Here is a 15347-nt window from a genome sequence, read left to right as displayed (position 1 = left end):
AAAATAAATGGCCTTACATGTAATTTTGCACATAAAAATTGTATAGGGCCAAAGTACTTATGGGAGGGGATATGGAAAAAAAACTCAAGTTGTGTATTTTTTTCCCCATGTTAAAGTTTAAAACTGCATAAGTAAGTTTGATTATAAAGAATATTAAAGATTAGATCCCTCTTTTATTGAGTTAACTTCAAAATTAAGTGGGGTGGAATACAGCTACATTTCACATTAATTTGTTGCTTAGCCTTGTAGTTTATTGAGGAGTCAATTCGATTTCACAAATCATGGAGGCAGATTAGTTAAATAAGTCCATGCTGACCTAATAGTTCAGCCTTTTGAGGTTCACCTGTAACTAGTTTCTGTACTTCTTGTTGTGGTCATATTAGATTCAGCTGGGAAGGAGCGGTGTCTGAATGTATTTTATTTTTCTTTTAATGTGCCTTGCAAGACAGAGTGCTTCAACTACCAAATATGTACCCACTGAATTGCTTTGAGGTTTGTTCTTTGTAGACTGTATGGAATTGTGGAGAAAGGAGTCTCTGTTGACTTGAGCTGGCAAAACCAATATTTTCATTCAAATAGAGCACTCACCTGGGAACTTGGCAAATTTGGACTACAGCCTTTACCCTAACCTTGTTTTCTTTCTTCTCTCTTCCTCACTATAAATAAACAAATAATTGACACCCACTTATAGCTTGCTGCCTTTTTAATTGAAACCAGTGTGTCACTGTATTTTGGTTATATATTGAAAATGGAGGAATCGTTTAGTTTTTTTTTTTCTTAAATGGAGAGAATTTGGGAGAGGTCTTTACATCTGTAACACTAAGATAATTAAACCTCTGAAGTAGTCATGTAAAACATTTTCTCAAATTGCCTTCACAAGATTGCAGGTTTATTTTGACAAATGTTTAATTGTAAGCAACAACAACACAACCACCACTACGGTGTTTTGTGTTGCTTTGTATTTTCTGGTGCTTAGGGAAAAAAAAGACATAAAAATACCTTTTCAGAAAACATGATGGATCTATACCAAGAGGATGAAATTACAGAACTTGAAACATATGGGCTCGTTAAAGTCCTTCTCCTTCACTCACTCATCACTCAGGAAGCTGCTGCAATCTCAATCTAAAATTGACCATTTCAGGAAAAGCAAACCTCAGCCTTCTCCAGAGGGTCCAATCTGGGTTGTGGTCACTATTTTACTACCAGTAATTTTAAATCTTCTTGGAAACATTACCTTTCTAATTTACTGTAAATTTTGACGGATCTGGGAAGCCACACTTGAGATGTTGGTAAACAAGATAGATATGTAGAGCATGGATTGAGAGGAAAACAAGCAGTACTAAAGAAAACTAAAAAAACCCTGCAGTGCAAACCTGGAAATCATCTGCCTCAAGTTGCTTCATGAATTGCAATCCAGCAGAAAGTCAATCCAGGGTTTTTTTGGTTTGGTTTTGTTTTATGTTTACCTGTGGGCCTTTCAACAAGTTATTACAGGACCTAATGCCACTGGAAAGTCATAAACAGTGACACGTCAAGAGAAAATCGGATCTCCTCATGTTTACCCCTCAGAAATGCAGGGGCCCAAGGGAGCCATTCAGAGAGACCAGGTAGGCAAAGTGGAAGCATTTGTCAAAGTATTTTTCTTCTCAAGTAAGGATCTGTCTCACGATCTTCTCTAAGAAGTTGGAATATTGCTGATTCTCTAGGGCAGTTCTGACTTTACTTCCAAAGCAAAGGATATTCCGTAAACAGGGCCATTCTTGGTAGCTAAACACAAAACAAAAGACAACCAAGTCTCGTCACTGTGACCTGGAAGGGCCAGTTGAGTTTCCCTGTGATTAGTTTTATAATAGAAAGTCTAGGTTTAAAAAAGCTCAAAAATCTCAACAGGTATTTGTTAACTATTTATTTCAGGGCGATTCAATAAGCGTGGAAAATGCGATACTTTATTTTACAGTATGGCAGCCATTACCACTGATACTTTTTTTCCACATAGGAGAACAACACTAGAAGGTATTTTATTAAAATATAAGAAAAAGAAAAACAAACAAGAGATGGATCCTTCTTGACTATAAAACTTTAACAGAGGAGGTTTTAAAATCTCCCATTTCAATATATAGTTGCCAACTAGTTATAGAGACTTCCAATTAAAAGTGGTAGATTGGACACGTGCATTTACTTTCACTCCTTTCTAACCCTCTACTAAATCAATAGTAAAGATATATGTATCTTTAAAACTGTGAACCCACAAGGACAAAGAGAAGAGGACCAATCTGCAAGTTCTAATAGCTGAGTAACAGAAACTCCAAAAGAAGAGAATAGAGGCAATGAAATGTAGAAAATTGTTAAATAAATGATTCAGGATCATTTCCTATAGCTGAAAGTCATGAGTTTCCAGAAAGAATGGGCTCACACTGTGCCTTGAAAATAGATGAAAATAGCTCCATACCAAGACATATCACTATAAAATTTCAGAACATGGTGGATAGAGGGAAGAATCAAATGAATTCCGGAGAGAATAGCAACAATAACAACAATAAACGATGTCATACAAGAAACAAGAATCAGACTGGCTTGAGACCCCTGAACCCAACACTGGATGGTGGAAGATAATGGAGCAACACTTTCAAAATCCTGAGGAAGAATGATTTCTGGTTTATGGTTCTATATCGACCAAACTATCAATTAAGTGTAGAAGTGCAATTTAGTGATAAGTGTTCAGAAACTTGAGGAATGAAAAAATATCTTAGGAAAAAGAAACAAATGTCAACAACAAAAATGACAAAAATTGGGTGTGAAAAATATAAAAGTAATTATATTAATTTAATATAATGCTAAATGTGCATAGCATTTACACAGTCATAACAATATAAGCACTGGGTATTGATCTAGCCAAAATTATGACTTTTCTCTATTGGAATGAGGGGGCTGAGGAAGTGTACACATGTGTAAAGGGTATGGGGAGAAATAAAGCTGCCTCAAAAGTAATGTCAGTAAATCAAGCCAAAAATGGAAAAAAGCTGGAGTAGTGTGTTATGCTAATTATTTAAAGATACGGCGATAAATACCAAAAGAATAAGCTAAAAGATTTAAAGTCTTCTGGAGAGTTGGAATTTGGGGAAGGGGTTTGTCTGGAGAACTTATTGTTTGTCCTAGCATAGAATTAGCTATTTGCCTTTAAACCATGTGTCTGTACAACTTCAAAATATTAATTAAAAGAACTTGCCAACAATTTTGCTAATGCCAAATTCATGACAAAACCATTCCAAATTTGCTTTAAAATCTACATGCTTTTTCCTGAAATTCTAGTTTTAATAATACATCTATCACCAATACTAATGTTCCCTGATTATTAATAAAATTATGCTCCTTTTGGGGGGAAATATTTTTTATATAATTATAACTAGAATTGCTAGTAGATAATCATGTAATCATCTAGGCTTATAATAAAAACCTAGAAATAATAGCACTATTATATGAAAACAAATACCATAAATCATCACTCAGTCTGAAGCCACAAATACAAATCCATTCATTCGTTTCTATTTTAGATAGAAGCATAATTGGATATATCATATCTTGAAGATTTAGAGTTCAAGAATTCTAATTTCTTTGTTACAAAGGAAGGAGGCTACGTGTATACTGAATAAACAATGAGCCTGAAAACAACTAAAATTTTTGGACACTGATAAAGGCTATAATAAAATACTGTATTATTTAATACATACACCACTTTTCATTTTCATTCTTATCTTACAAATGAGAAATTAAAGTTTTAGGTAGCCCAGGACATCCAGATTTACCCCACTAATCAGTGGCTATGCTAAGATACATGTGTTCTTTCAGTGAATAGAAGTCTATATGAGCACTGAGAAGTCTGAGCTTGCTTGTTACCACCTTCTGTTTGAGGCTTACCCCTTAACTGTCAGTTAACTGTGACAATATTATTTTGAACAAAATCTCTTTAGGTAAAATGGTCATAGTCTTTCCTATCTAAATAAAGGCTTCCACCAAATTGATATAATCTTTATGTAATACAATATAATTAATTTACATTATCTTTTCTCTAAAAAATTCTAAGCCATTCTAATATGGCTTTTTATACCAATATGATTCACATGACCTAGATAGACACAGTCTCACCTAAATCTGGTATCTGGTTTTTGTTACAGTGTTTAACCCTGGGAATGAAACCTTTAAAAGCTAAGTCTGAGGAACTGATAGGAATTTATCAATATAATGAAAGTGGGACTTAACCAAATCCAGAGATTTTTCTTTGTCCAAATACTCAACTTGATTATTTGTATATTTTGATTCATCTATCCAACACATCTGTTGAATGCTTGCAATGTGAAAAATGCTATCCAAAGTACTAGTGATAGTCTAATTGCTAAGTTTCATTACTTAGAGAAGAGTGAAGTAATTATTTATTGAATGCCCTCTGTGTGCAAGGCATATTATAGATATTATCTGATTTAATCTGTATGAACAGCTATAATGTAGGTATTATATCTCTGTTATAAAATTAAGAAAACTTACAGGAGTGCCTGGGTGGCTCAGTTGGTTAAGCATCCCAACTTTTGGTTTCAGCTCAGGTCATGATCTCAGGGTTGTGGGATCCAGCCCTGGGGCTGGATCCCCAAGGGCTCCAGGGCTCCATGCTCAGTGCAGGGTCTGCTTGACATTCTTTCCCTCTCCCTCTGCCCCTGCCCCCTGTGGCCCCCCCCACCACCACCACTCACACTGTCTTCGCTCTCTCTCTAAAATAAGTAAATAAATAAAATCTTTAAAAAAAATAAATAAAAATAAGAAAACTTTCAATCCAAGATGTTAATTTGCCTAAAGTCACAGAGCTAGTAAGAGGGATTTGTATCTAATTGTGTCTGATATGCATTTTACTTATTGAATACCTACTCAATGCTAGGTTTTGTATTAAAAAGCTAAAAATATAACAATATGAATATATTTAACACTACTGAACTATACATTTAAAAATGGGTAAGATGTTAAAAAAAGTATCAAATTGTAAGTTTATATATCTGCAGTATATTGTGTATTAATTATACTTCATTAAAGCTGTTTTTAAAAAGCTAAATATAAAAAGGTTAAATTTTCTTTTAAAAGTCCCAATATTTTAGCTTGGTTCATATGTCATATATGGATATTTTAGGAACTATTTTGATTTAGGAACTATTAGATTGTTTCAGAGGTAACAAAAAACATAAAAACATCAGAGGTGCAACATGATGATAATTTTGTATCTTACCTGTGGTCTCTTACTTTGCAAATAAATAACAACACTGAGATTTTGGCAATTACTTACTAAAAGATCTTAAGAATTAAGGAGATGGCATTGATTTATAAAGATGATCTAGAAATTCTTGAAAAGAAGTAGGCCATTAGGGGTTGAAAGAATGAAAACAAAGAAGAGGGTGGATGCTTTTTAACTGAGGATAAAATAAATTACTTTCTGGGGGGAATGACATCACTTAGGTAAAGATGACCCAGATGATTAAGGAATTGAGAAATACCCCCCTGAGAAAAGGCTAAGCCATCTGAGATAGCTTAGTGTAAAAGATGGAAACTATGAGATTATATATTAGTGAATAGTTTTGGGGTTAATAAAGGGTTATTATTTAGAGGAATTTTTTGCCTTAATGAGGTCTGGACATTAAGAATTAGCTGATGATATAGCAAAGGGAGTTTTTGCTAAATGTGATGGAGGTTATTAAAAACTGAATGAACTTACCAAGCAGTGTTTCAGGCTGTCTTCAAGGGAGACTGTTACAAACATACTTTTTCAGCCATCTGGAATGGTTTCTGTGTAATACTATAGAACACCATGTGATGGGAAATAAATCAGGTTCCCCTTAAGTACCCTTCCAGCTTTCTGATTTAAGGCTCAGTATGAACTTTCACTTTGCTTCCTTTTTCAGAACTCTGTGACTGATGAGCAGGATTGTGGGGGTACCAGATTTAGAGGAGACTACCAGTGCCCCTCTGGGCCTTTCCGGCTCCCGGTGCCGCCCACGGGCAGCAGCAGCAGCCTCGCCTGGGGGCGTGCTAGGTATGCAGGAGGGCAGGCTTCCTGCAGAGCTCTTGAGCCAGGGTCTGTCCTTTAAAAAGATTCCCAGGTGATGCTGAGGTACTCTGAGGTTTGAGAAGCACTGGTCCAGGCCTTTGTCTCTATGCCTAGAATCAACTGACTTTCCCTTTTTCCTGAGCAGCTCTCTTTCCAAATTGTTTCAAAAGATAATATGGAAGAAATAAAAACATTCTCCTTTGACTCAAATGATTCTAGTGTTGGATATACATTGATTTTTATTGTCAGATTTCTGTTTTATTGGGGAAGTTATTCTCCAGGGAATCAAAAAAGGACTCAAGGTTGCTTTACTCAAAGGCATTAAAAAAAAAAAAAATCACTTGACCATCAGGCTTTCCATGATAAAAAGGGGCAATTTAACATTGTGAAGAAAACTGAGGTTTGGTATATTGGTTTCTAGTTCGTAGAAAGTGAAAGGTACTGGGGCGCCTGGGTGGCTCAGTCGTTAAGCATCTGCCTTCGGCTCAGGTCCTGATCCCAGGGTCCTGGGATCGAGCCCCACATGGGGCTCCCTGCTCGGCGGGAGGCCTGTTTCTCCCTCTCCCTCTGCCCTTCCCCACTGCTTGGGTTCCCTCTCGCTGTGTCTCTGTCAAATAAATAAAATCTTAAAAAAAAAAAAAAAAAGAAAGAAAATGAAAAGCACTGTTTGTCTCTCTCTCTATTTCTGTCCCGGCCTCTTTTCTCTTTCTGTCTCCCTCGGGCCCTCTAGCCCCTCTCTCATTGTATATTGTGTGTCCGTGTGTGCACAGATGTGTGTCTGTACAACCAGAAAGCCCTGGAAACCTATGCTGTTTTAACTTCAGCATCTTGGCTTTATTTGAATCAAGATGGAAAGCAAGCTCTTTGGTTTTGAAGACCAATAGAAATTAAATCCAAGAAGTAAAGCTTTGTAAACTATGGTGCAAATCAACCGCAAACATTTCAAAGGGCACCACTATTAAGACAACATGGAAGTGAAGGAAACAACTGAATAACATTACAGACTAAAATGAAAGTCAACTATGTTAACAGGGTGTGGACTTTCACAGTGATTATCTGGGTTTTGAGCTTTTGTGAGGAAAACAAAAGATGCCTTCATTTTATTTTTTTCCATCAGCCTTCCCAAATTTATTATGAAAAAGTATTTTAAGCATTGTACTTCAGAGTTCTTTATATGATCTATGTAAAATAAAATTACTCCAGGTGACCTTATACTCTGCTTTCCCCCCCCCCTTACTTGTCCCAGTGCCCTTGTAAAGAGAGAGAGACATTTGGGTTGAAGGAAAATGAAATAATTGATAGTAAGCATCATTCTAAAGGCCGCACAGCAGTTTAAAATATGGAACATTTTCCCTAAACTAATTTAGAAAATGATTACCACTAGAGTGGCCAAGTTAACTCAAACTCATTTAGGCCAATTTGTTGTCTCTGAATGAAGCATGAACTCTCTAGAAGGGGAAGCCTGTTGTAATTTTAAAGTGTTTAAATTTTTCATTTAGATAGCTAAGGCTTTACTCAAAGCATTTCTGTTTCTACAAGTGACCTTTCTTTTTTCAGCTTATAAACTAACAGATAAGCAGTACCTCCCATATGATGCTATACATTTGTCTTGTGCTTCTGCGGTAATTAGTAAGGTTTGTGGATGAATTATGCCATTTAACATCTGTTATTAACTATAACCACATTTATTGCCTCATAACAATATCATTACAAAGGAAAGCTGTGCAGATGAGAAGCATTTCTTTGTAAACCCTAATAAGTGTACAATGTGTGTGTAAATATTTACTTTTCCATAATTCTCTCACTGTTTAATTGTGACTCTGCATTCAGCCATTTTAATTAGGTTGAATTTCCAGCCCTTTAGCATTTAGATATTTAAGTTTAATGCTTTGTTGATGAAATTTTCTTGCTTTTAATCTATACTACGTGTTAAGGAAGCTCAGTCTGTGCAACCTCAGAGCTTTAAACAGGAATTAGGTGGAAAGAAGGCTAACAGTGCAATCAGAATCTATTCTGGGGTACTGTGGCTACTGTAGATTTCAGTGACCTGCCAAAGTATTTCTTTAAAATGATTACACCACTTGTCAAAATGGGAAAATATATGAAGCTTAACATTAGTATTTTTAGGAGGAGCTTGAGCCACGTTTCTTATCTTCCTTGCATCTTTAGTTAGAAAAGAAACAGCTTAATTAGGGGGGTGAGGTGGGGATGTAGCGTTAGTCACCTGGCTAGGATGAAAACAGAAGCAAATGAAAGAGACCTTCATCTCTGAGCATTGGTAGTACCTATTGGAGGAAGAAATGCTCAGTTGTCTGTGTGATTCCTAGTGCAGTACCCGGGGAGTGCCCTATGGGTTTGTGGTGCATTCAGATGGGTGTAGAGAATATCTGCTCCAGGCCTTGGATGTTGTACTTCTTAGGAGTGGAAATATGACTGGTTTGACGCATCCTGAATTACTCTCTGGTGGTGGTGGTGACATGGTAAAGACAGTTAGGAGGCCAGGATGGAGCCATGCAGAATGGAGAAAATCTGATTCAGAGCAGGCCGTGTGTTCACGTCCTTTGTGAGAACAGTTGCTGAGCCCTCTGCTACCTGGGGAGACAACCACAGCGATAGCAGTAAGACCTAACACCAAAATACCATGACAATGTGTGTGCCAAGCACTCCTTTAAGCGCTCTACATATATTTGCTCTCTTAATCCCCGTGACATGAGAGGAGTTTTATCATCGTTACTATCGGCATCATCATCATCACCAGCATCACCGTTTTTCAGATGAGGAAAGGGGCACAGGAGGATAGAATGACTTGCCCAAGGTCAGAGAGCTAATTAGTTGTAAAGCCAAGATTCAAGCCTGGAGCGTCTGGTTCCAGAGTCTGTGCTAATAAATACTGCTCTCTACTGTTTCCCTTGATGACTGTGTGCATAGCTCATATTCCTTATTGAGTCATTGCCATGTGCCACACCCTGTGTTAAAACTTTTCCATATATTATCTTACTAGATCCTCATAAAAACCTTGTAAGATGGGTATGGTTTTGTTCATTTTTCACCTATGAGGACTACAGTGAGTGAACAGGGGAACCAGTTTTGGGACCATGGCCGGAGTCTACCTCCAGCTTGGCTTTGATCGCAACAAGACTTAGTCCACAAATCTTTCTTTGGAGAACGTGCTCCTACATGGGGGAAGCTAGTGCAGCAGTAGGAACAGGACAGGAAGAACTGGAGTGGAAGTGTCCTGGGAACACAGCGGTTGTCCCACTGGTAGCACAGGCTTAGAGAGCCACAGGACAGGGCCTGGAAACATCGTGTCCAAGGGAGCAGTGTGGACACCCGTCAGGGGAGGGTCATGGAATCTCCCAAGTACTTCCAAAGGACAGAAGGAGCTTAAGAAGGACCAGATTATGCTGATTACGATGATAGAGTTTGGATCCAGCAATTTAGATTTGGTTTTAGTTGTTTCTACAGTTAGTAACCACATGTTTTGATTTGTAACCTTTCAAATTCTGGGAAAACACTTATAACAGTTACATTGTTGGGTCATTTGTAACATTACCACCCTTACCCCACCCCAAATTCTTATGCAGTGAAAACCGGACCTAGTATTTTGTAATGGGTCTAGGGAAAAGAAAAGAGGAGGTGGCCAGGGAACCAGATTGAGACTAAGCACTGTAAAGTAAGAGTAGAGGACAATCCAGCCGACCTTTTCCCAGACCCTTGAAGCAAGAGTGAATAGCTGAAGTTATGGACAAAACCACTTCTGTGGTTAAAACTGCTGTAGCTCTAGGGGAATCTCAAAAGGCGAGAATGAAATTTTATTCTGTTGGTAGAGAGTCTGAGCTCTTTGAATCAAGAGGCAAGTGGGGAGTTGACACAAACAGAAGAGCATACTCTTGATGTGGGTAGAAGAGGAGGGAGGGGGCTGACAAGGTCATTGCCAGGACGGCAAGAAGGGGCTCTCCATGGAAACAAAAATTTGGGAGTAGTCTCCAAGCTCCAAGCCAAGTTCCCTTCATTGGCCTATTGAATTCTTCACAGCGTAGCAGGAGCTAGACTTCCAGATGCCGCACTGTGAAGAATTCAGTAGGCCAATGAACTAAACTTGGGTCTGGAGCTCAAGTCTGGATCACCATAAAGAGTGTTGTGAGTCCTTGGGGGGCCTTTGGATCCTCTCCCTTTCAAGGAGAGGATGCAAAACCAACCTACAGCAATACTATCTAGATCTTCACAACCATTTGGATACTGGAGCAAAGGAAGGAGAGAAAAAAAGAAAAAGGCCAGCAATAATTGCACATTTATATACTTAAAAGAAAACTCAGGAGAGGGGAGCTTATGTTGGCAAGGAGATAATCATGTTCTAATTTGTATATGGTAAGTTTAATGGGTCTCAAATTGTGTGGTTTCTCTCCCCAGCTTATCTATGTGGTCTTTTCCATTCAACCTGATGTTATCGTGCTGGTGTTCTGGCTGTAAACATCAGGGAACAAGATTGCTGTCACCTGGGCCAACCAAATGCTGATTACCAGAAAGAAAGAAGCAGTGTTCAGTCTGATGCCTGACTTCATACGGTAGCCTCTTAGCTACATTATCTTTAAGGGCTTCTTTTGTGAATCATTAAAATTCAAGGCCAATCTGTAAAATTAGCTTCTATTACCACATCAAAGTTGTAGTTTCATTAAGTTGGAAGGCCTGAAAAAAAACTCTGCTGCCAAAATCTCAGTTCTTAAGAGAAAAATTCAAACTTTCCAATTTCTCATCACTTGTACCATTCATCCTGGCCCTCAAAGATTATTAATATGAACTCCATGACCTCATATATTCCTCTAAGCAGATACCATCTTAACAGGCCTCTTTGGCCATTACTAGTACTGATGCTTATATTTATATAGCTCTATTAAAATAGTAGGCTGATGCTTACACATTTTCTCTAGACCCACATAGCATCCTCTAGCAGAAGTAATCTAACAGGAATGGTGCGTAATGTCCCAGTTTTAAAAATCAGAATCCCCAAGTTCAATTGAGATCCAATGGCCCCCCAAGACCTCTTGTAGGTGGCATAACCAGGACTGAAATTGGCTTTCTGATCCCTAGACTGATGATTTTTTCATTTTTCCACTTTCAGATCCAACTCCACAGCTCAAGAACCATTGAAACTGTAAAGACAAAGGCAATCTTGTATCTCTCTGCAAGAAGACACGCAATTCCCAAATTAACTCAGATATAATGCAGGAAGACTTCGTCTCATCCTAGAGGTGAGGAAGTTTTTACACTTCACCCGGAGAGATTGAAAAACACTAGACTTCACTAACAGCTCTTCATAACTTCTACACAAATCACGTGAGCCTGTTTCTAAGAATACTTATATCTAACTGTCACACTTGATTTCCTCTTCTCATGAGTAGAGAGGCTTTCTTTTGTAATCCTCAAATCACTTTGCTTCCCACTCTTAGAAGTCATGAGCAGGACAGCTATAGCCCCATGACATAACTTAAGGTTGAGAACCACAGGGCAGTGATACGGTACTTCCCATAGTCTCATGCATACTATCCTTGGGTCTGGGGATGTTATTGACCTGACAATGTCATTTAAGAATAGCCGACAATTTAACCTTCTCCTTCTTGCTTAGTTATGGCAACCTGATGCAACAACAAATTCCAGGAACTTGGCGAATAAGGTGATTTGTATAAAAATGTGTTGTTCTTGATAACTGTTGCAGTCAGTTAAACTAAACTAGACCTAGGCTAGACACCATGAGTGCTCCTCATAGTGGAGCCAGAAAAATGAATGATCCTGCAAATGGTCCCTCTTTACCAGTAGGTAAGAATAGAAAAATAAATATGTTTTTCCCAGTAGTTAATTTTTTGTTCCTCTGGAGCTCAATATCTACTTACATTTACTTACCTAAGGAGATCAAGGCTAGACATTTTCTAGGGGCAAGTCATATAGTTTGATTCAGGAACTTCTGAGAAAACCTTGAACATTTGACATATTGAAGGTAAGCTCAAAGGCTACTGAGAAATCTTATCCTGACTGATCAATATGATGGGAGAACTATCGGCTCTGACAGACTCATTGCTAAAATGTATTCCAAAGCTGAAAATGTGGGCATGTCATTCTCCTCTTAAGAACTTTCCATATCTTTATATCATCTATAGGGTAAAACCTAAACTCCATAACATCATTTTATTAATCTGGGCTCTACCCACCCGACCTGCTCACCTGCATCTCCTGTCATCGCCCTTCCCCAACCTCCTGTACCTCACCATTTCTGATTCTCTGAATACCCTAAACCACATAGGCTTCTCTGTGTGTTCTTATACTATGCCTTCTGCCTGGAATGACCCTCTTTTCAGCTTGGTCAACTGGGAAACACTTACTCTTCTTTCTAAATGTGTCTCAAATGATACCTGCCTTTGAACTGTTCAGTTTCCTTGCCTTTTCCAGGTGATGTAGAGGATTTCTGTCCTATGTTCCAAGGTACCTTGTACAAAACTCTACCTTTATCACCACCACCACCACCATCATCATCCTGTATTGTATTTGTCTCCTGGCTGTCTGCATACCAGAATGCAATCTTCCTTAAGAGGAGATATGATGTGGGAGAACAAATTATTGCATTCTATATACAGACTCAGAGGTGGGAGAGTTTAAGTAACAAATGAATCTCATGTGCATTTTTCCTTCAGTAAAAGGTTTTGTGTCTTCAGTAAATCTTTTCACTTTGAAGTGGGCATTAACTTGAGACATAGATTGAACCCAAAGCAGGTTACCTGCACTTCTGATTATGCTCCTAGTCTCTATCCCTCCCTATTCATGCCAACTCCTCCCCAGAGTGAGGACAGTGGAAAGTGTTTTTACAACCTCAGAGCAACAATTAGAACCAGCTAAGACTTCATAAACTCCCTAAACAACCAAAAAATGCAAGTGAGAGCATATGCTTATAGACACGTGGACCCTGAATACACTTTAAAATAATTCTTCTCTTTGTTGCCCTCCCCCTTTCATTTTTGGTATTGGTCCAAACTCCTTTTCAAAATACTTGATCTGTTAAGTCCTCAAATAATGCTAAAACTTGTCTCGCTTCAATCTGTTGCAGTTTCCTTTTTCATGACATTATAAGAATCAACTACGTTTTCAAGAGTCCAGAATGTTGCAGCTGAAGAAGTACTTTCATATTTGAAGAAAGCATAATCAAAATTCTTTCCCCATATGCTACCTTTTCAACAGGGCTATTTTTTCACCCTTAGAAATTTATAGTATCAGAATTCCTCAAAAAGTTAAAGAGTTGAAAATTAAACCCAGAATGACCTTATAACTACATTCCAAAGGAATTACCTTTTGTCCAAATTCCTCTCTAGGCTCCCTGGATTCTCCCACATCCAATTCTGTGCCATAGACCTGGATCAAGCCTAAAAGAATCACTGTTCAAAAAGGAAAAAAGTTTCTATTTTCATCCTATTCAACATGTGGTCTGAGAGACATATTGGAGAACAGGTTTTTTTTTTTTTTTTTCCTTATGATATTTAAAATTCTCTGGATACCATCTGGAAACAGGTTTCCTTTAACAGTGTCAGTCTATCCCCACATTTCTCTAGTTCTTGCTTCCCGTCTAGCTGTCTTCCAATATTTCTTGGTTGTGGTTGCAGAGACATTTTTTCCATTGCACACCCTTGTTTGGTGAGCTCTTCCTCAGATTCTGACTCAGCCCTGACCCCTTCCAGTTCCCACCTCTTACCTCCCACATTTCTCTCCTTTCTAATTGCCTCTTCTCAGGTTCTTTTGCAGGATGTCCTGGCACTTTATCAACTTTCACCTTGATAAGTTGAATCTTTCATGCTCCTTGGGGGGCTAGCAGCTCACATAACTTTTACATAATTGTATATCAGTAAATCCTTGAATGAGGGAAAGAGTGAATGACTTTTACCAATTATAGTTTTTTTTCTCTGGGCTGTTTGCCTCTAACTTTTCCTGTTTCCTAAAAGGGAATACCATGTCAAGATTTATAAGTCCTTTCTCTTGCACTTTTTTTCCTTATGTACTTTTTTCTGGTAAAGTATCTTGATTGGTAGTCAGGACAAATTCTTTAGTATAAAAGAGGTGTAAAAGAGGTGCTGATGTAGAAACAAATACACACAGCCCCAAGTATGCAGCCTGAGTGCGGACTGATTCAACATTGAAGTGCTCTATGTCTATAAAATTAGCTCATTAGAAGGCTTTTATCTTGAGGCTATAATACCTCTAATTAGCATAACTTTGAAGGCTTCCTTCTATGAAGCTGCCCAAGTAAGTGATTCTCAGTCTTTGCATGTCATCTTTCAGCCATGGCTTTGTTAAAGCAAGCTGACTTAAGCTTAGTCATAATTACAAAACTTTTGGTGGGTATAGCAAGAAACTTTGATATTTCTACTTTACTGTCTGAAGCAACTGAGGGAAAATGAGCTCATTTATGAGGGAATGAATGTCAACGGCCATTACGAGCTGCTACCACTAGTGTTCTCTGAATGTCCCACATCACTTGGCATTGGGAGTGATAGAATTAATTTTAAGGAAGTCCACCTTTTGAGAGAAACCTGTGGCTAGTACATGGGCTTGCCTGTCTCTGAATTCGGCACACAAACATTCCTACATGTCAACAGTCAATCAGGAACCTTGGAGCAAGTTTGCTGCAAGTTTGTCCTGGGACTTCTGCCTCTGCCTCTGTCTACATGGTCTTAATCCAGAGCACTCAAAGTGTACTCTGTAGTGGCGACAGTTCATTGGAGGTGGAGAGTTGCAAAGAGTTAAAGTAGCTGCAAAGACTAAAGCCAGGAATACTTTCCTTGCTTATCTCATGTCATCCTTATGGCCAAAACAGCTAACCTCGATGAGAAACGCAAGACTCCCCCCATCTTGGTAGCCATCCATGGCTAGAGCATAGAACACATTTTCATACAGAAATAAAGTAAATGAGGTATGTGTGGTTGGAATGATGCAGTTATTGCTTCTCTTCACTTGAAATCAGGTCCTTTGTGGATGAGACTGGGTTCAAGCCTTCAGTGTGCCTGCAAGACTATACCAACTTAAAATAAAAAATTGGAGATATAACTCACTTATACAAATATAAATCAGGGTCTGGTCAAAACATGAAGTAAGTTCCTAGCTAGCTCTCATTATTGGCAGTACTGGAATTACCCAACCATGCAGTCTGTACCAAACTGAAACTTAATGTTTAGAACTGGAAATGATTGCCCGAACATTACTTACCAAGGTTAGAGTAAGTATTATACTC

General features: G+C 38.2%; 1 long non-coding RNA gene across 1 annotated transcript in view; it reads left to right on the top strand.

The window, feature by feature from the left end:
• LOC141371944 (uncharacterized) overlaps positions 1–15347 on the top strand; it is a 150226-nt gene that overhangs the window by 82364 nt on the left and 52515 nt on the right. Inside the window, exon 2 of the long non-coding RNA XR_012377303.1 lies at positions 11202–11331. This is a non-coding gene — a long non-coding RNA (uncharacterized lncRNA). The remainder of the gene's footprint in view (positions 1–11201; positions 11332–15347) is intronic.

This window comes from Callorhinus ursinus, unplaced genomic scaffold (assembly GCF_003265705.2).
Source record: "Callorhinus ursinus isolate GAN/ISIS: 27379988/994484 unplaced genomic scaffold, GSC_fseal_2.0 scaffold139, whole genome shotgun sequence".
Taxonomy (NCBI): Eukaryota; Metazoa; Chordata; class Mammalia; order Carnivora; family Otariidae; genus Callorhinus; species Callorhinus ursinus.
Note: the sequence above shows the minus strand (reverse complement) of the source record. Positions and strands in the feature narration are given on the sequence as shown.